Source organism: Amblyraja radiata, chromosome 21, assembly GCF_010909765.2.
Source record: "Amblyraja radiata isolate CabotCenter1 chromosome 21, sAmbRad1.1.pri, whole genome shotgun sequence".
NCBI lineage: Eukaryota > Metazoa > Chordata > Chondrichthyes > Rajiformes > Rajidae > Amblyraja > Amblyraja radiata.
The window spans coordinates 31,369,807-31,391,869 of NC_045976.1; the positions used below are offsets into that span (position 1 = coordinate 31,369,807).

At 43.1% G+C, this 22,063-nt stretch overlaps 1 pseudogene; it reads right to left on the reverse strand.

Moving 5' to 3' along the window:
- Positions 1-1,660: 1,660 nt before the first annotated feature.
- LOC116985280 lies at positions 1,661-18,800 on the reverse strand (annotated as a pseudogene).
- Between the last annotated feature and the right edge of the window lie 3,263 nt (positions 18,801-22,063).

Genomic DNA, 22,063 nt, shown 5'->3' on the forward strand with positions numbered 1-22,063 from the left:
TAATGTGCTGCTTCCCATCTCCCACCCCCACCTCATATCTGGTGGTATGAAAAAAAAATCATAGTAACTGATAAAACAGTAAAATGGTTCTGGAACACTTGGGACTTTGGTAGAGCTGGGTGGCAGATTTTTTCATACAATTGGATGTTATTCCAGTTAACTCTCAACTCACTTACAAAAACATTACACAATACAGTGGTATAACAAGCTTTCCAGTGGGCTCAGGTCCCTTTAAGAAGAGTGCATGGACTGAGGCCGGTGTGAACCAGGTGCCAAACGATTGGGGCAGCAGATTATGGTGTGTTACTATTGCTTCCATTGATTGAAGGGTGAACAGCCAGAGGAAGAGACTCAATCTGTAAACACAAGTTTCACAAGAGTGAAACTCCCAACATATTGAACAGGGTCTGGAATGATTGTAGACTTGCACAATGCCTCGTATGCATAATTCCTTAACCTGATATTAAGAGTGAAAGAACAACTCGTACTTGTTTATTTGAGTTAATGAGCGAGAATTCAGTGCTTAACACGAGTCTGTCTATACACATATACATACACACACACACACACACGGTTAGTAGCATGAGTGACACCAAAATATGTCCTTAGAATGAGCTAATACAAGCTTTAATTATTGAGGTGAACAACTGTTCTTCATTTCTAAACCATGATCAGAAGCAGGGACAAAAGAATGGAAGCAGGTCATGCAACCGAGAGATAAAAATTAGAAATGTAAGTCATTGAACTGACACACAATTCTTTCTCCATCCATTGATATTACCGAGAAATTATAATGTTGAGAATTTTTTCTCATCAAGTTTCCACTATTTGTTTATCTTTCCTGAGTAGGAACCTGGGCAGATCTTCCTTGCAACTGTACCAACCTCAGCACAGTATTCTATACCACATATTATGCCACATATCAAACTAGTTTGCATTGTTTAACTGTACTCATTTTATTTTCATCAAATGGTGTGGAAGCATATTCAAACCGACACCCAATTACTTCTGTGGTTATGTGAACTCTTCCATCAAAAACAAAGAGGGTAACAGGTGCACTGGAACACCACCCACAGGTTATGTTTCTAATAAATGGCTAATGTGGAGTCATTTCTTCTTTACCATCATGTTTAAATCTTAGAACACCCTACCCAACAACTTTGAAATACCTTGCAGCATTCAAGATAATCTTTTGTCACCTGTTTGATAGCACTTAGGGATGACAAGTGCTGGCTTTGCCAGAGACACCATTAACTTAAATCATCAAAGTAAACCCCAAGGTCTTAATCAGTCCAATCAGACCATCTTAATCAAAATATCCAGCACAAACGGCTACTTAAAAGCACATGTCGTGACAAGGAAAACCAGCCTTGTAGTTCATGTGTTGGGAGACAGCTGGAGCATGAGGACGGAGATACACAGTACAAGAACACACACAAGAAACATATTGCTACAAGCTCCTGCACGATCATCTGTGACCCAGGGTTTCACAGGACTGGAGATTAACTTTCTCAACCACAGCCCTTCCAAGAAGTCCATGATCACCATTTTTAGTCTGTGATTCGAGTTCATCGAACTACATTTGTGTGATTTCAAAGTGCAGTCACTGATCAGGTTTAAAATGGTCCTGGACTAATTTGAAGCAAAATGCAATTTTAAAAAATAATTAATAACAGAAACGTGCTAAATTCCAAGCAGTGCTAGCACTGTACAGCAAGTCAACCAAGTATTCTCTTCTGATCAAAGTAGGCTTCCAGTCTATACAGGGCATAATCCTGAAACAAAAGAGACATCACCTTAGTTCTTCAGAGAGCACAAAGCAGAATCATCTCCAATTTATAAAGTGGGAAGCAAGTGAGTGGGTGAGCCAGTCAAGGGAGGATGCTGTGGTGGAGGGGAGGGACAGTGCAAGGCAGGAGGGCAGGCAAGGATGGGAAAACAAGGTGCAGGAGCAGGCTAAATTGGTCAATTGTTCATCCTCCACGATTCAGTACTATCATGGCTGACAAACTCTTGGCATCAACATCAATTTTCCCCCATTCCACCTCATCTTCAGTGCAAATGTCGGAATATATTTTAGGTGACATAGACATCGTCTCCACCCTATGAGAGAAGGAAATCTATTTTCTGTCCAAAATGAGCGGCCGTTATTCAAAATATGCTCATGTTACAGATACCCCCACAAGGGAAGATGGCCTCTTTCAACATTTGTCAACTATTTCATCTGGGGATATTCTGAATGAACTTTCTCTGTACCATCTCCACACCCCATACCTCTCACATAAGGGACCAGGATCCCACCAACCTTCCCAACTGCTTGCATATTAACTTTTTCACGTATTCCACTCCCCAAACCATTTACAACAGTTTTCACGTTGTTATATTGTGTTTTTTCCAAACTTTCATCCAAAATAGATAACCCCATTTTCCCACAGCAGTCTTCATCTCCCACTTCATCTCCCACTCACTACATCCTTTGTGAGCTGTGCACTCTTCAACTTGCTAACCCACTTTGTCTCATCAGCAAATGCCCGTCATTTCATCCCGATCAAAACTGTAGATTATATATAGTTGCACTAGCTACCGATTGCCAATCCAGAAAAGAACCATTTACTCATGTCGGTTAGCCATTTCACATCCCTTGCCAATGTATAACCCCATTCCTGTCCTCTCTTAACTTATGCACAAGAATGGGAAGACAAAAAAGATGAGGTAGTGTGTAATGAGAGGCAGAAAGACACACAGACACACATAACTCACCATGTAACCGAACTCAATTGTGGAAAGCTTTGCTTGTATAATAGCCCAGAGTGCCCACAGGTAGTGAGAGGCTAGGGCATACCTTAAGAAAGTAATACATAGCATCAGTTAGTTAAAACAGAAAAAAAAACCTTCATTGGCCCAACTTCCCACAATTTCATTCTAAATCTGGCGTTATTACTGACAAACAACTAATCAATCCTGTCTGAAGAAGGGTCTCGACCCAAAACATTGCCTATTTCCTTCACTCCATAGATGCTGCCTCACTCGCTCAGTTTCTCCAGCAATATTGTCAACAATCCATCCCAAACATCATGCACAGGTCACTGTAAAACAGCACTAGAGGAGTTTTACTACGAGTAATACACAGCTTTAGGTCAGTGTTCTCCAGTCTCCTTAAACGGGTTGGAGAGGTACTTTGGAGCTGAAAGTGGTTGGGAGGGAGGGGAAGCAGTGAGGCAGTGAGACTGTAAACGTAAAGGTGAGAGTGTGGCAAGAGGTTGGAGCTGCACTGTAAGTATTCATGGGAGGCAAAAATCACCGAGGCAGATAAGAAATATATTCCAGGAAAGGCCTCACTCTACTTTGTTCAACATGAAATACAAAACAGAGGCTATAACTCTTACTACCCAAGATGTGCTTTAGCATTTTCTGTATTAAAAGGTCAGTGCCCTCTGGGGCTTTCAATCTTGCTACCATGGCTCATGACTCCATTTAGCATGAACATCTACCTCATAAGAAGAGTAAGAGGTCTTCAGGTTTCACATGGAGAGTAGATTAAACAGCATCTGCCAAGTCCACCAATCTTTAGATTCTAGCAGTTACTTGTGCAGAAAAGCACAGTTTAGCTGCCAGCCTCACCATCCTTATATCCCCACTGTTATAAAACCTCTCACTAACTTAACCCCCTGATTATTCCATACAAGTGCCCAACGTGTTGATCTCAATGATCATCTCTTCTTCAATTTTCAACTGATCATCATGCACCGAGTCCCCTTTATTCCCTGAATATTCAGAAAGGTAATGTCTGATGAAGTGAAGCTGAGGAGAAATAAGAGTTTAAAGTTATTTAATGAAGTAGACAAATCACATTTGCTGTTAATGGAAGTTGGCCATGAATGTTTTTGAGACATGAAGAATTCCTGATGGCAAGATTCTCAGAATCAAGAAACAGCTTCTGAAAGCGTTTCTTTAGAGGCCTAACATTGACTTGTGTGACCAATGCCAGATGTTGTGGTAAGAGGAAGAATTTCCCTTCCTTTTTCACCTTGTGTAGATACCCAAAGACCAGCTTGCTGTTGTCAATACCTGCTGCTGTCGGTTGGGATAATTCTCCATATTAGCTTTGAAGAAAGGCCACTGATCATAAGTGTAGTCATACATCCATTCACAGAAGTGATTCCAATGTCAAAGCCCCTGCGAACAAAGACAAGGCAGAAGGTACACGTTAAGCAGCAGTCCTCCCTTTCCCCCGCGCTCGCCCTCCAACAGGAACCCAGATTCCCATTGCAACCCATAGCCCCATCACTCCTCCCCAACCAGGGAAAGCTAATAGTTAAGCCCCCAAAGAGTGATTGCCATTGAGGGCAGTGGTCAGATCCAACCTAGTTGCATGACCAAAACGATAAATAGCCTGTCCAGAACAAGATTATGTCACCTGCAAATATGGCTTGGCTCTAGCTAATATCGCCAAAACCAGAATGTACTGGTGGTTTCCAGTTCGTACTTATCTGTGGTTTTTGGGGAGGGGGTGGAGGAAATTGGGGAAGGAGGGAGGAGTGTTTCTTGGTCACTTGTCTGAAGTATCCAGCCTGACACCTATCCATATTCTCCAGGGATGCTGCCTGACTCGCTGAGTTACTCCAGCCCTTTGTGTAAATCTTTGGTACCCATGCTCGTGTTGGAGACTTCGGATCTTAGCCTAATAGCTCAGAGGTCATTACCTGTAGTTGTAGCTGCTGTACTCAAAATCAATCAGCATCAATTTATCTGTGGATGTTGCGTCTTTGTCCGCCAAATAGAGAATATTACCTTGAAAAGGGGAAACAAGGTAAATCAGAGAAAGCATTCAGCAACATTTCAAGAATCTTCTCCATACTGATTTAGAATAGGTACATGGATTTTGAGGGGTTTCATTTTTTTCTCATCAATGTACCATGTCTCTACCCCTTTCCATAGGGACCACTCCCTTAATTCCTTGGTTCACTCATCCCTTCCAACCCAACCCAAACCACCTCTTTCCAGGTATTTTTCCTTGGAACCGCAGGAGGTGCAACCAGGGATCCATCCAGGTTAGTCAGGGTATTGAGTATAGAAGTTGGAACATTATGTTACCTTTGGGTTCAGTTTTGGTCACCCTACTACAGGAAGGACGTCATAGCTGGAAAGAGTGAGGAGCAGATTTATGAGAAGGTTACCAGGACTGGGGGCCCGAGCTGAAGGTCGAGCAGGCTAAGACTTTATTCCATGGAGGGCTGGAGACTAAAGGGTGATCTTTTAAAAATATAATACCATGAGGGGAATAAATAGGGTGAATGCACAGTCTTTTACCTGGCAGAGGGGAAATCAAGACCAGAGAATATAGATTCAAGGTGAGAGAGGAAAGATTTAATAGGACCCCGAGGATCAGCTTTTTCCACACAGAGGGTGGTGGGTATCTGGAACGAACTGCCAGGGGAGGTAGTTGAGACCAGTACTAGTACAATATTTAAAAGACATTTGAACAGGTACATGGATAGGAAAGGTTGAGGGCTATAGGCCAAACACAGACAGGTGGGATGAACATCTTGGTTGGTTTGGCTGAAGGGCCTAGTTCTGTGCTGTATAACTATGACAAATGGAAGGAGGAATTGAGAGGGCTATCAAGCAGCCTTAGATCTGCGCTTCGATTCTTTGTCTGGATTCTTCCAAATTCAAACAGCTCAAAATTTCATGTTAGCCTTAGGGTGTGTCCAGAAGCCTCACCACACTTTTAAAAGCAACCCACTTTCAGGACATCCCTTTACTTGCAAACATCCTACTCCAAGTTCCTGTCTAATACCATCAAGGTTGGCACTGTCCCAATTCAAAATGTTAACTTCTGGACCTCCCCTGACTTTAACTATTATAAAGCCAACAGAACCATGGTCGTTGGTCCCAAAAGACCTCAGTCATTTGCCTTGCATTACTACAGAACAGTAATGTGTTCAGACACACTACTAAGGGAACAATATAGCTCTGAACAATAATTGACCAGAACTAATTGCAAAACATTTGGTTGATACTGCAGCCTGTCACAGCTCAGCTGCTCATTCTGTCAATTAAAAGCCCCCCCGATAGAATACTTATTTATTCTACACCTTTACCTTCCTGTACATCATTATGACAAAAAACCACAGGTGACCATGTGGCTTCAAGAAGCGACCTGAAAGAGAGGGATTTTAAAAAAATCACTAAATTAGCATATGACATTGATTTCTGAGAGTGAGAAAGAACAGGAAAAGATGAAAAAGTATTAACCTCAAGTTTCTGCCAATAACCATATAATCATATAACAATTTACAGCACGGAAACAGGCCATCTCGACCCTTCTAGTCCGTGCCGAACACATAATCTCCCCTAGTCCCATATACCTGCGCTCAGACCATAACCCTCCATTCCTTTCCCATCCATATAACTATCCAATTTATTTTTAAATGATAAAAACGAACCTGCCTCCACCACCTTCACTGGAAGCTCATTCCACACAGCTACCACTCTCTGAGTAAAGAAGTTCCCCCTCATGTTACCCCTTAACTTCAGTCCCTTAATTCTCAAGTCATGTCCCCTTGTTTGAATCTTCCCTACTCTCAGTGGGAAAAGCTTTTCCACGTCAACTCTGTCTATCCCTCTCATCATTTTAAAAACCTCTATCAAGTCCCCCCTTAACCTTCTGCGCTCCAAAGAATAAAGCCCTAACTTGTTCAACCTTTCTCTGTAACTTAGTTGCTGAAACCCAGGCAACATTCTAGTAAATCTCCTCTGTACTCTCTCTATTTTGTTGACATCCTTCCTATAATTAGGCGACCAAAATTGTACACCATACTCCAGAATTGGCCTCACCAATGCCTTGTACAATTTTAACATTACATCCCAACTTCTATACTCAATGCTCTGATTTATAAAGGCCAGCACACCAAAAGCTTTCTTTACCACCCTATCTACATGAGATTCCACTTTCAGGGAACTGTGCACAGTTATTCCCAGATCCCTCTGTACACCTACATTCTTCAATTCCCTACCATTTACACCTACAATGACCAACATCCTCCGATTATTGTCTGGTCAAATAATAAAGCAATGATTAAAGTAAAGTTAAATTCTTACTTTAAACTCGCCAACTCTCCTGGCAGGTTGAAAGTCTTCAGTTTATTAAACTTTTTCACATGTGCCTCTCTGACGAATGTCAATCCCATTATCTGCTTGAGATACCTTAACAAGAGGAGAGAGATGGTCTTTAATAAAACTACTTAAATGATGAACACAAGACCACTGGCTCGCCCCCGATTAAGCCTGCATCAGACAATCTTTTGAAGCAAAAATAAAGATGGACATTTATCCCTTCAAACCTCCGCCATTCAAAATGATCATTCGAAAGGCTCACCCTTCATTTCATTACCTTATTTTCTATTCACCATGCAGGACCCGGTGCAAGGACTAGGCCTCTCCCTCCCCCGGCTCCAGGCCGCTCGGCCCGTTCACCCCACAGCCCCCGCCTCAAATACAACTTCATGACCGACATGGGGGGGGGGAAGAAAAAAGGAAGAGGAGGAGCCAGAGGGCTGAGGGAGAGCTGAGAAGGGGAGGAGACAGTAAGGGCTACCAGAAATTGGAGAAGTCAAGGTTACGGAGGGAACGGTCTTTGCAGAAAGCAGGAGATGGGAAGATGTGGCGAGTGGTGGGGTCATGTTGGAGGTGGCGAAAATGATGGAGGATTATTTGTTGTATGTGACGGCTAGTAGGGTGGAAGGTGAGGCCTTGTTATGAGTGGGGGGGGGGGATGGGGAGAGAGAGCAGTGTCACGGGGTATGGAAGAAACCATGGTGAGAGCCTCATCTATAGTAGGGGAGGAGAACCCCCGTTCCCTGAAGAATGAGGACATCTCCGATGCCCTGGTGTGGAACACCTCATCCTGGGGGCAGATGCGGCGTAGACGGAGGAATTGGGAGTAGGGGATGGAGTCCTTACAGGAAGCAGGGTGGGAAGAAGTGTAGTCTAGATAGCCATGGGAGTCAGTGGGTTTAGAGTGGATGAACTCCCCTTCTCAGCTCTCCCTCAGTCCTCTGGCTCCTCCTCTTCCTTTCTTCTTCCCAGACCCCCCCCCCCCCGCTGAGTTTCTCCAGCACTTTTGTCTACCTTCGATTTTCCAGCATCTGCAGTTCCTTCTTAATCATTTTGGTGACTCTTGATTTCACTCCTCTATGGATCCAAGTGACACATTTTCACTTCAATACTCCAGATGCAGTCTCACCTGGGTTCTGCATGATAGCAGCAAGGCATTCTTAGTGTTTGTGCTGAACATGATACCAAGTTAAACTGATCTCATCTGCCTGTGCATGATCCATATCTCTCTATATTCTGCACTTCCATGCGCCTATCCAAAAGCCTCCTAAATGCCACTATCACATCTGCTTCCACTATCACTCCTCATAGTGTGTTTCAGGACCCCACCACTCAAAAAAAAGACCCTCACGTCTCCATTAAACTTTCCTCCTATCATCTTATACCTATTCCCTCTATTACCACTCTGGGAGAAAAAGGTTCTGACTGTCTACCCTACCTATGCATCTCAATTTTATATTCCTCTATCAAGTCTCCCCTCAATCGTTGTTGTTCCAGAGAAAACAATCCAAGTATATCTAACCTCTTTCGGCAGCCGAAACCCTCTAATCCAGGCAGCATTCTGGTAAACCCTCAACAAAGCCTCCACATCTTTCCTGTAATGGAATGACCAGAGCTGTATGTAATACTCCAAATGCAGTCTAACCAAAGTTCTATAGAGCTACATCATGACTTCCTGACTCTTATATTCAATGCCCCTAGCAATGAAGGCAAGCATACCATGCGCCTTCTTAACCACACTATCTTCTTATGCTGCCAACCTCTAAGAGCTATGAACTTGAACTCCAGGATCCCATTGCATATCTATGCTGTTAAGGATCTTGCCATTAACTGTATACTCTCTCCTTACATTCATCCTCCCACATTGCAACACATCACAAGTGCTCCGGTTAAACTCGATCTGATATTTCCCCATCCATTTCTGCAGTTGGTCTATATCCCGCTGTATCTTCCGACAGCATTCCTCACCACCTGCATCTCCATATCACAAACAGCAAGGGTCTCAGCATAGATCCCTGCATAACTCCATTGGTCACAGAGCTAGAGCCAGCATATCTACCATCCATCACAACCCTCCTATCAGTACACCAGCTCTGAATGTATATGACCAAGTCATCATGAAACCCCTACATCTTAACTGCTGGATCAGCCTACCCGGAGGGGCCTTATCAAATCCTAACTAAAATCCACTGCCAACAATCTCCTTCATCACTTTCAATCTCCTTCATCACCTCCTCAATAAAACACTCTATCAAGTTAATAAGACATGACCTGCCACATACAAGCATCTTTCAATCAATGCTCCAATTTGGGTTCTGTAAAGGATAAGGAATTTACACATTTCCAGGTCTAGATCCGGTCATATAAAATGCACAGCAAACGAGTTCTACTATTTTTCCTTGCATTGCGCTTAACAATTTATCAAATCCATTTGGCTTCACGGCAACAGTAGCCCTGTTGGGGTACTTACATTGGCAGTTCAATCTTTCTGGTTTCAGATCGGCTCATTTTTATTTGAACAAAAGGTTTGGAGGGTATGTTTATTTGAACAAAAGGTTTGGATGGTGATGGTGGTAAGAGACCAGCTCATATCCATGTTTAGTAGCAACAAGACAAAGCAAGACTATTCAAAGACAACATTTGTAGGAGTATATTTACAAATAGAACCCTGGTCTAATCCACCCAGATTAGTTGGAAAAGGACAATCCAAGGTTTAGAAGCACAACAGAATTGTGAAGAGGTAAATTAGAAAAGAGGCAGCTAAGAGAATGCCCATTTTGTAATTGCTGTTGCATTGGTCACTGTACTCTTTCCCTGTTATTCACTCCACTCAAACTGATGCAGATTCTGGTCAGTCATACCTGTCCATAGTCTCAAACAGCCACTTTGGTTCTTTGTTGAAGGGCATGACCATTCCGTGGAATCGAGACATTTTTACTGCTATCTCTGCTGAAATATCTGGAAGTCCCAACTCTTCAGTCAGCAGTCGACGGCTCTAGTCAGACAGATTGAGGATGCCACATTAAATATATGCAACTTTCCAGCCCATCCTTCATAATAAGTGCACAACCTCACTAATATAGGCATCACTCAACTACAAGAAGAAACTTGAGAAATGGGGGGCTAAAAGGTGCAGGAAAATTTTGGTTTCACATGTTCCTAGTTTGGCACCAACTACCATCAGCAGTAGCCAAATGAATTCTGAAGTGTGTAGACACATCCTATCTGCTCAAGTTCAAACAATTGCCTCAAAACTCATTGGCCGGCAGTTCATTCTACATCAAGACAATCATCCCAACCATATTGCTAAAGCAACAGAGGAGTTTTTCAAAGCTAAAAAATGGTCAATTTTTGAGTGGCCGTCAATCACCAGATCTGAACCTAATTGAGCATGCCTTTTATATGCTGAAGAGAAAACTGAAGGGGACTATCCCCCAAAACAAGCATAAGCTAAAGATGGCTGCAATACTGTCCTGGCAGAGCATCACCAGTGAAGACACCCAGCAACTTGTGATGTCCATGCATCGCAGACTTCAAGCAGTCATTGCATGCAAAGGATATGCAATAAAATACTAAACATCGCTACTTTCATTTACATGACACCTGTGTCCCAAACATTATGGTGCCCTGCAATGGGGGAGGGGGACTATGTATAAACACTGCTGTAATTTATACGTGGTGAAACCAAAATGGATAAAAATGGCCTTTGTTAAAATCTGACAACGTGTACTTTAACCACTTGATTTTTTTCTAGTACAAATCTCAAATTGTGGAGTTCAGAGGCAAATAAATAAATGATGAGTCTTTGTCCCAAATATTATGGAGGGCACTGTGACTGAAACAGGTGAAGGATCAGGAATTATTCAGTACCATCCCATCTAAAATATCTATAATAGAATTAAGGTCTGCTGCTCAGCCTTTTGGGCATTATGCTATATTCAGCACACTCCTAAATGCTATAGAATGCTGTGTAACCCAGTTGTACAAGGACATCACTAAAGTGACAATCTTATAGCAACGACACTTTAAAACAGCAGCTATATACTATATACTCCAAGCATTCAGATGAGCAAATTTAAGGTGGTTTTGATCTGGTACATGTCAGACAGTATCTCTGGAGAACGTGCAACAGTGACGTTTTATGTCTGAAGAAGGGTCTCGACCCAAACCGTCACCTATCCATGTTCTCCAGCAATGCTGTCTGACCGGCTGAGTTACTCCAGCATGTCGTGCCATTTTAAGGATAAAGGTTCTGTCTGCATAAAGAATCTGAAGAACTTCCAATCAATGGAGTAAGAACACTAAAATTAATTGGTTTTGCTTCCATTCATAGTGTTGTAAACATTTACATTAAATTGGGAAGAATATGAACAAATATGTCTTTTTGCAAGAATGCACAATGAGATGATACAGGAATGACACTTGTCCACATGCTAAAGAATATTTTAGACATTGCTTCACTATTGCTTAAATATACCATGGAGTTCTTTATCACATCTGGTCTATAAATGCTGCACAGATCTAATCTCCCACCAGCTGCACAACATAGAGGTTAGCAAAGGAAACAAACCAGGTCCACCCATACTGAAGCATGGTCTGGACTGACAATAACAAGATCTTAAAATAATTGTGTGAAGGAGATGAGAAATAAGAGGACATGCTACAAAGAGAATGCACAAGTTAATTTCATTTTTGGCCACTTACTATGCCAGCAGGTTCAATACCACCTCCAACTGCCAATTCTAGTCAACAAGCCCAATGCAGTAAACCATTTGCAACCAGTTCAGCAAGGCCTCTGATGAGTAGGGTATCCCCATAGAGGATGAATGACTGTACATGGATGCTGCAAATGGTGCAGGAACAATTTTCAAATTTTAAAAGTAACACAGGAGAGAAATAACTTCATACTGGAATGTATTGCTCCAAACGTCCCCGCGGAAACACTCCATATAATCTTGGTCCCAAGGCACGTTCTGCCAATACAGCAAACATCACGCTCTCCAGTACCAGAGAATCCACACCCTGCGAGGGACAACAAAAATGCCTACTGTCAAAACAGCAAAATTCACATCCATTAGGATGACCACTACTTTCTGGAAATGGCTTTTGAAAACAGGCAGTTTACATTAGATAATAGATTAGCAATTTAAACAGCATCAGGTTAGAAATTATGCAGCATAGAAATAGGTCCTTTGGATGTACATGCCATCAAGTGCTTACCTATACATTAATCCCATTTACTTGGTCTAAGGTTTATGCACTGATTCTAGTGCTCGCCTAGAAACAAATATGGATATACCTGCCTCCACAACCTTCTCAGATAATAAATTCCAGATTGCATTCATGCTCTTGGGATGATGGGGAGTGGGGGGGGGGGGGTAGACATTTTTCTCAGATCCTCCTTATCCAAAAGTTATGTCATCTGGTATTAGATACCTCTGATGTCGGTTGAAATTTCTAATGTTTTCCGACTTGGGACCTTCATAATTTTGTATACCTCCCTCAAGCCTGCGCCTCCCCCCCCCCCCCCCCCCCCCCCCCTCCCCCAACCCCTTCAGCTTCTTCTACATAGAAAACAAACCTAGTATTTCCAGTTTCTCCTTGCTCCTACATTGTAGTGACTAAAACTGTGCCATATTCCAGATGTGGCCTAATTCATGGGAACCTAATTTATGCAACCTCACTGGCTAATCCAGTCATGTATCCATATGGCATCTTCTACCATATTATGAATCCAGGCTGCCACCTTCAGGAATCAGATTTAGTTTAGAGATACAGCTTGGAAATAGGCCCTTCAGCTCACCGAGTCCACATCGACCAGAGATCACCCTAGTTCTATCCTAAACTAGGGTGATCTCTGACTAGTTCTATCCTAAACATTTACAGAAGCCAATTAACCTACAAACCTGCACGTCTCTGGAATGAGAGAAGAAACCAGAGCACCTGGAGAAAACCCACATGGTCACAGGGAGAACAAACAAACTCCATACAGAGAGCACCCAAAGTCAGGATTGAACCCAAGTCTGTGACACAGAAAGGCAGCAACTTTCTGCACCACCATGCTGCCCTTATACACCAAGGACCCTCTGTTCCTCAGAACTGTCCATCAGTCAAGATGTTTGCCCGACCCTTTAGTCCTCCCAAACGACACCACACTGCAAGATTAAATTCCATCTGCCATTACTCTACCTTTGACTTAAACCAGCATCTGCAGTTCTTTCCTACACATTACCAGCTGATCAATATCATCCTAAAGCCCACAATTACAATCCTCACCAACACCTGTGTCATGTCAAATCAATTTTCACGATTCTACTTTCATAATAATTGAAATGATATAGACAATAAATAAAGGTCCCAATACTAGGGCCTGTGGTACATTACTTCCCACAGGCTTCCATTTCACCCTCTATCATCAAGCTGGCTTTGGATCCAATTTGCCAACTTCCCCTGAATCCCATGTGCTGCAAACATTGGATGAGTTTCCTACATGGACCTTTGTCAAAGACCTAACTGAAGTATATAAACTGCACTGCTCTCATCAATACATTGTTGCCTCTTCAAACAAAAGAAAACAAGTGGTTAAACGGGATGTCGCACTAAAATGACACTGCATTCCTGCCTTTCCAAATACAGTAATTACAATGTTTTTCAGTCATTTCATTCGGACTCAATAAATAGTCCATGAATTATTTGGTTTATCCCCATTCCTTTGCTTGAATAAGGGCACCACGTCAACTTTCTTCTAATCATGTTATTTCACCCATGGGCAGCAAAATTAAACACATCAGGGTCCCAGCCATCTCCTCCCTTTCATAGTAACTTTGCCCATTTTAAGCTTGCAAAAGGCATGCAAATAGCATCTTCATGCATAAAATGCTCCAGAATTCCAATATTATCCTCCCAAAATCTCTCCAAATACAATATCCTTCTCTTTAGGGAATAGAAATAAATATTATTTTAAAACTACACTTTCATCATCTGTGAGCACATATTGCATTTTTGGATCCAAATGGCACTTACTTGTTACCCCCAACCCTTCATACATCTCAAATGCTTTTGGATTTTCCTTTTTGATTTGCACCAGTGGTACTTTGGTAACTCACATTTCACTGCACCAATTGGTGCATGTGACAATAAATGTCCTTTGCCCCTTGTCTATAGATTTCTTCATTTGAACAATATGTAGCTCAAGATGGGCAATAAAAGTGTTTTACTTCACCATCCTAGTGTACATTCCCAGGACATGTATAACATCTCTAATGGGCACTACTCTTGCCAAGATCCCTAATTAGATACAAAGTAAAACTCTCCAGACATCAAACATGGCCAGGATGTCATAGGTTAGATACAAATCTAAATATATTCCCTTTCTGCACATTTTGCTTAATGTATGTGGCTACATGAATGGCCAAATTTAAAAATGGGAAATGTACATCAGAAAATGACCCAAGTTTAATTTGGAAACTAGAGATATCATTAGCTAGTAAACAAAACTCCAATCATATTCTTATCACAGTAGTGAGCAATTAATGCAGGATGCCTGCATTGATAAAGCAGGATCAGTTAGCTGCAGGACCATTAGAACATGCATCAAGAGGAGCCATTATTTTTAGTTGGGGACTGGGTAACATGGGATATGGCTTGAAAGTAAAATGAGGGAAGTAGGACCAGGTGTGTATTGGGCCTCTGGTGTGATAAACATATCCACAGGCTTTTCACACTAGAGAAGCAAGAAAGAGATGGGAGTTTTAGGCCAGGAATATAGGCAGAGCAAAGAATTGTCCATCTTAGAACTAAAAGTAGAATAAAATATACATGACTAAAAGGTATTAAGTGGGTCCATTGTTTGGTGCTATTCACAAGAGTGTTTTCACATGACTTGAAATCACAAGCACACAAAATTATGTTGCAATTCCCAAACTCTAATATTGCTTAATGAGAAACCAAGTAGTAAAATGAAAGCTGATAACTCAGGACCATAAAAATACTTCAGCATACTGTGGCTTGCAAAGTTTTCATACCCCTTGAACTTTTCCACATTTTGTCACGTTACAACCACAAATGTAAATGTATTTTAATGGGATTTTATGTGATAGACCAACACAAAGTGGTGCATAATTGTGAAGTGGAAGGAAAATGATACATGGTTTTCAAATTTTTTTACAAATAAAAAACTGAAAAGTGTGGCGTGCAAAAGTATTCAGCCCCCCTGAGTCAATACTTTGTAGAACCACCTTTCGCTGCAATTACAGCTGCAAGTCTTTTGGGGTATGTCTCTATCAGCTTTGCACATCTAGAGACTGAAATATTTGCCCATTCTTCTTTGCAAAATAGCTCAAGCTCAGTCAGATTGGATGGAGAGCGTCTGTGAACAACAATTTTCAAGTCTTGCCAGAGATTCTCAATTGGATTTAGGTCTGGACTTTGACTGGGCAATTCTAACACATTAATATGCTTTGATCTAAACCATTCCATTGTAGCTCTGGCTGTATGTTTAGGGTCGTTGTCCTGCTGGTAGGTGAACCTCCGCCCCAGTCTCAAGTCTTTTGCAGACTCTAACAGGTTTTCTTCCAAGATAGCCCTGTATTTGGCTCCATCCATCTTCCCATCAACTCCATAATAATAATAATAATAAATTTTATTTAATGGGCGCCTTTCAGACATCTCAAGGACACCTTACATAGATAATCGGAATAAAAACATATAATCGGAATAAAATAAGTAATAAAGACATCACAGAGACACAAATTAAAAACATAGTTCAATCCAAAAACAGAAAATCAAAAACACAATGTGAAGAGAGAGCAGCGGCAGCCAAAGCGCGCCAGCGTCCACTCTCTCTTCACGGCAGCCATCTAGGACACAGACTTACAGGATTACAATTAGACAAAAAAATCATCCCCCCACAGTGGATAGCACTGTGGGGGAAGGCACAATGTCCTGTCCCCACCCCAAGTTCACCCCAAAGTCAGGCCTAGTGAGGCCACCGCAATTGCCTCTACGGAGGCCCGATGTCCCTGGCCGTTCTCACCGGGTGGTCTTGCCCCGGCGTCGGGGGAGTCCTCTCGGCGGCTGGGCCACCTGGAACGGCCGCTTCCTGGTTGGAGACCGCGGCTGCCGAAGCCGACAAGGCCGCGCCGGTTTGAAGCTCCCAGGCTCCCGATGATAAAGTTGGCGCCGCCTCTGCGCACTGCCGCCTCTCCGCACTGCCGCCTCTCCGCACGCCGCCTCTCCGCACTGCCGCCTCTCCGCTCCGTAGACCCGCAGCCCGGAGATGTTGCTCTCGGCGGTCCAGCTCACCAGAGCTCCAGCGCGTCGCTCCAGCGCGGCGACCCAGGCAAGGCATCGCCCGCTCCACTCCGCTCCGCGATAGCGCTCCAGCGCTGTGCCGCCACCGAGGCCGAGGTGCTGGGCGGTCCCCGCCAGGAAACGGCGCTCCAAGCCCGCTGGTAGGTCACGAGGACGGGTCGACGGGCAGCCAGGAGAAAAGGCTGCCACACCGACCAGGTAGGGACCTAGAAATAAAGTTTACACCTACCCCCCACATTAAAAAGTCCATATCCCCTACAAACAAAAAACAGGACTCACTAAAAACTATTAAAAAAAACGAATTAAAACGGACGGCTGCTGGCTAGCAGCTGTTCACCAAGATGGCTCCTCCTCCCTGACCAGCTTCCCTGTCCCTGCTGAAGAAAAGGATCCCCACAGCATGATGCTGCCACCACCATGTGTTCAGGGTGATATGCAGTGTTAGTTTTCCGCCACACATAGCATTTTGCATTTATGCCAAAAACTTCAATTTTGGTCTCATCTGACCAGAGCACCTTCCTCCACATGTTTGCTGTGTCCCCCACATGGCTTGTGACAAACTGCAAACGGGACTTCTTATGGCTTTTTTTCAACAATGGCTTTCTTCTTGCCACTCTTCCATAAAGGCCCGATTTGTGGAGTGCACGACTAATAGTTGTCCTGTGGACAGATTCTCCCACCTGAGCTGTGGATCTCTGCAGCTCCTCCAGAGTTACCATCGGCCTGCTATGCTGCTTCTCTGATCAATGCTCTCCTTGCCCGGCCTGTCAGTTTAGGTGGACGGCCATGTCTTGGTAGGTTTGCAGTTGTGCCATACATTTTCCATTTTCGGATGATGGATTGAACAGTGCTCCGTGAGATGTTCAAAGCTTGGGATATTTTTTATAACCTAACCCTGCTTTAAACTTCTCCACAACTTTATCCCTGACCTGTCTGGTGTGTTCCTTGGGGTTCATGATGCTGTTTGTTCACGAATGTTCTCTAACAAACTTCTGAGGCCTTCACAGAACAGCTGTATTTATACTGAGATTAGATTACACACAAGTGGACTCTATTTACTAATTAGGTGACTTCTGAAGGCAATTGGTTGCACTGGATTTTATTTAGGGGTATCAGAGTAAAGGGGGCTGAATACTTTTGCACGCCACACTTTTCAGTTTTTTATTTGTAAAAAAATTTGAAAACCATGTGTCATTTTCCTTCCACGTCACAATTATGCGCCACTTTGTGTCGGTCTATCACATAAATACCCATTTAATACATTTACGTTTGTGGTTGTAACGTGACAAAATGTGGAAAAGTTCAAGGGGTATGAATACTTTTGCAAGCCACTGTATGTCATAGCAACATGGAAACAGAAACATGGTTTTCGATTTAACAGCACAAATCCCAATTTAAGAAGTTACCTCCTTTTTTGGTGTAACACCTTGAAACAGGCGTCTTCTGGATGTAGCACTAGAAGGTCACACACTTGATAGATCAAATGACCTCATTTTGTGCAATCTCCAATTCCTAGATGAACAAAGCTGTGCTGTAGTGTGCAATTCATGTGGAAAGATATGCCTTCATCCAAATTCAGTACTCTCCTTGTTCCTAACCAGGGAGAATTTTATTGCAGCTAGGTACTATCAATTAAAATCCTGCCGCAAGTACATAGACTGTGGGCACTTCACAATCCAGATACAAACTGGGACAGCAATAAGAAAACAAGGCTAAACACGAATGTGTAGGAAGGAACTGCAGATGCTGGTTTAAACCGAAGATAGACACAAAATGCAGGAGGGACAGGCAGCATCTCTGGAGAGAAGGAATGGGTGGCGTTTCGGATCGAGGCGTTTTCTGAAGAAGGGTCTCGACCTGAAATGTCACCAATTCCTTCTCTCCATAGATGTTGCCTGTCCCGCTGAGCTACTCCAGCTTTTTGTGTCTATCTGATGCTAAACAAATGTTCACTTCTGTGGTGTGAACAAGCTTAACATACATCAAATCCCCGAGTCTTATCCCAGTTAAAAGAAATTCTTCTGCCCTCTAGTGAGTGAAAAATAATTTTCAGTATTCAGCTATGCAGTTCGAGTGAACATTTTGCAGACACTTGACAAGTCGATTAAAGTGCTACAAGTGTAAGCACGTTAAAAAGTGGAGAAAGTTGGCAGAGCAAAAATGAAGATAAAGGAATCGATAATTCTTTAAAGGGGTCCCAATTTGATATGGGAAACAATTTTCAAATAGTCCAAGAGTTTAAATGGTTTTGCCACTTACCTGCAGATGGCGCCATAAACTCGCAGCAGTACCTGGCGAGGTTCATCGCCCACACTCAGCACATGATCTGGCAGTGTGCAGAGATACAAGAGGTTACTGAGGCCTCCACTAGAAACAAAAGGGTGCAGACAAGAAAACTATTAACTATTTGCCAACCAAATTCAGGATTTTGTTCCAGTGTAGCGTTTGTTCGTAATAGGAAAGGTGGACAAGTGTCAACATTGCAAGGGTTAATCATTTCGATGTTCTAAAAATAATCTGAAACCAAGGGTCCAGATTATGCCATGGCCTCGAATAATAAGTAGCGCATGACAAGAGATACCCAGCTGAGATTCATCTCTAATAGCAGTCATAATCACAATTTGAAGAGATAGTCCACAGCCAAATCCAGCCATCCAGCTGCAAGATGGACAACAATTCTAGGCCAGGTTAATTTTCCCTGGTATGAATTGTACTATTATTTGAGCTTCTTCATAAACTACCCAAAATTATGGCTGGGTTCAGTATGCACCAAGGATGCACACTTCCAACTGCCATGCAGAGATGAAGGCCATAGTAAATTGAATTGACATCAATGCCAAGCATATAAAAAGGAACAAGCCTCTGGTAGAGCAATTGTCAAGGAGGGAGTAAGGAACACCAACTCCAATAGAACCATCCTGATGAAATGCTTAGAACATGGTCCCATCTACACCCTTTGTATCTGAGACAGAACTCGATCTCCAAACCAAACTTTGCAGCTATTAAAGTATGTCGCAAATATATCCACATCAAAGCATGTTCCCATGACCAATATGCTCACCTTTATCAACCTGGCCTATTAACAAAGGCACCAGCAGAAACTTTGCGGCAAGCAAAACAATGTTGAAGATCTCAAGGATTTTCTTAAACAATACCTCTTTACACAACTGCCACTATCCATAGGATCTGAATCACCCTAATGTGTAGTTGAGTATTCTGCACCAAAGATTCTCTCCTAGAAACACCAGAACTGATTTGATAAGAGTGACCAGGAAATCAGGGTTCTCTTGGTACTAGAAGGGGACCACCATCCTTGCAGGGAGGTTTGCTAGTGCTTGTTACGAGTGATGAAACCAGTGGGATGAAATCAAAACAGTGCAACATGACTCATTTGTAGAAAATGGAACAGGCTAGTGCAGCAAGGACAGTAAGCAGAGACAGGAAGGGAACCTTGAGAGAGCCGGTAGGTTGAGCTTTATTTACTTTAATGCAAGGAGCATTAGAGTTAATGTAAGGAGCATTTCAAGAGACAATGGGGGTCGACAAGGATCCTTTTACTTTGACGAGGCACTCCGCGGCGGCGTATAAAAGCCGGATCCGGGCCAAAAAGTGCGGTCTGAACCCAAACGCCCGCAGAGTCCTCAGCAGATACTCAAGATCCACCCTGTAGAAAGCTTTCTCCTGGTCGAGGGAGAGAAAGGCAGTTGGTACACCAGTCTCCTGAGCAAGGTAGACCAGGCCCCGGCCCAGATGGATATTGTCCTGGATGGACCGGCCCGAGAGTGTGTAAGTGGTCAGCGTGGATCACTTGGACCAGCACTGGACCTAGACGGTTGGCCATTGCGTTTGCAAAGACCTTGTAGTCGGTACAAGTGAAGAAGGCAGTGAAGAAAGCTAATGGAATGTTGGCCTTCATAACAAGAGGATTTCAATATAGGAGTAAAGAGGTTCTTCTGCAGTTGTATAGGGCTCTGGTGAGACCACATCTGGAGTATTGTGTACAGTTTTAGGTCTCCTAATTTGAGGAAGGACATCCTTGTGATTGAGGCAGTGCAGCGTAGGTTCACGAGATTGATCCCTGGGATGGCGGGACTGTCATATGAGGAAAGATTGAAAAGATTAGGCATGTATTCACTGGAAGTTTAGAAGGATGAGGGGATATCTTATAGAAACATATAAAATTATAAAAGGACTGGACAAGCTAGATGCAGGAAAAATGTTCCCAATGTTGGGCGAGTCCAGAACCAGGGGCCACACTCTTAGAATAAAGGGGAGGTCATTTAAGACTGAGGCTAGAAAAAACTTTTTCACCCAGAGAGTTGTGAATTTATGGAATTCCCTGCCACAGAGGGCAGTGGAGGCCAAGTCACTGGATGGATTTAAGAGAGAGTTAGATAGAGCTCTAGGGGCTAGTGGAGTATTGATAGGGGACGATCAGCCATGATCACAATGAATGGCGGTGCTGGCTCGAAGGGCCGAATGGCCTCCTCGTGCACCTATTTTCTATGTTTCTATGTACAGAGAAGGGAGACCGGGCACCAGTTCTATAGAAGGCGGAGATCATCCTTCTTGGGCAGAAGGACCATGACAGCCCTCCACCAAGACAGGGGTGGAGAAGTCTCCCGGGTCATCAGGCTCTCCCTCAGGACCATGGTGTAGTCCTTCCCCAGGATCCCCCAGAATGTGCAGGGAACTCTGCTGTCAGGCCATCCAGGCCAGATTTCAAATTCAGAAACAGGAATTAAGTGGGTTTGTGGTGCCACACAACAAAACTAAGGGTTTCTCTTCAGTGTGGAGACAAGATAACAGCTCTAAGGATTCTGCTGTCTCTCCTATATTACCAGAGGATTTGTTTTACCTTGATATATAACATTATGAGAGGCATAGACAGGGTAGACATTCAGAACCTTTTCCCCGCAGGGTGGAAATGTCCAACACTAGGGGATATAGCTATAAGGAGAAAAGGGAAAGTTTATTGGAGAGTAGACCAACTGGCACCCGTTGGGTCCCTGTCACATGGGAGGAGGCCTGGTCCCTCAATGCAACCCGTTCCCCAGTAACCCGTAGCCCCCACGAGAGGCGTAGTTCCCCAATTCAACCCGTTGCCAAATGTAAAATTCCAGCATTCCCTGCCTCCCCCCAGCACTGGACTTAAAAAAATTTGCAATTGCACTTCCCCAATTGCAATACCAATTCACCCTCCTGTCCTGCCAGGAGCTGGAGTAAGTGTTGTGTGATGGCAACATTGTTGCAAATGTCAGGTGGAGGACTGTGATATCCCATTCAGGTGAACAGTTGGTGGAAGCACAGTGTTCCTGTATTGCAACATGGTATCAAGGTTTGGTGGGAGGTGGCAGGAAGGATTTTAATAGTAAAAATCTTGTTAAAGTTGCCTTTTTTAATCCTTGAAATATTAATAATGTGAAAAATAACATCAGTAAGTAAGTAAATTGTATTTATATAACACGTTTAAATCAACTCGTGTTGAAACCAAAGTGCTTTACATAAAAGGAATAATAAAGTTTCCGTACATCCATAGAAAAATTAAAAATCGGAAAAATGACATAACACATTATAGAATTCAACAAGAACGTCCCCCCACAACAGAATCAAAATTTTGCACTGTGGGGAA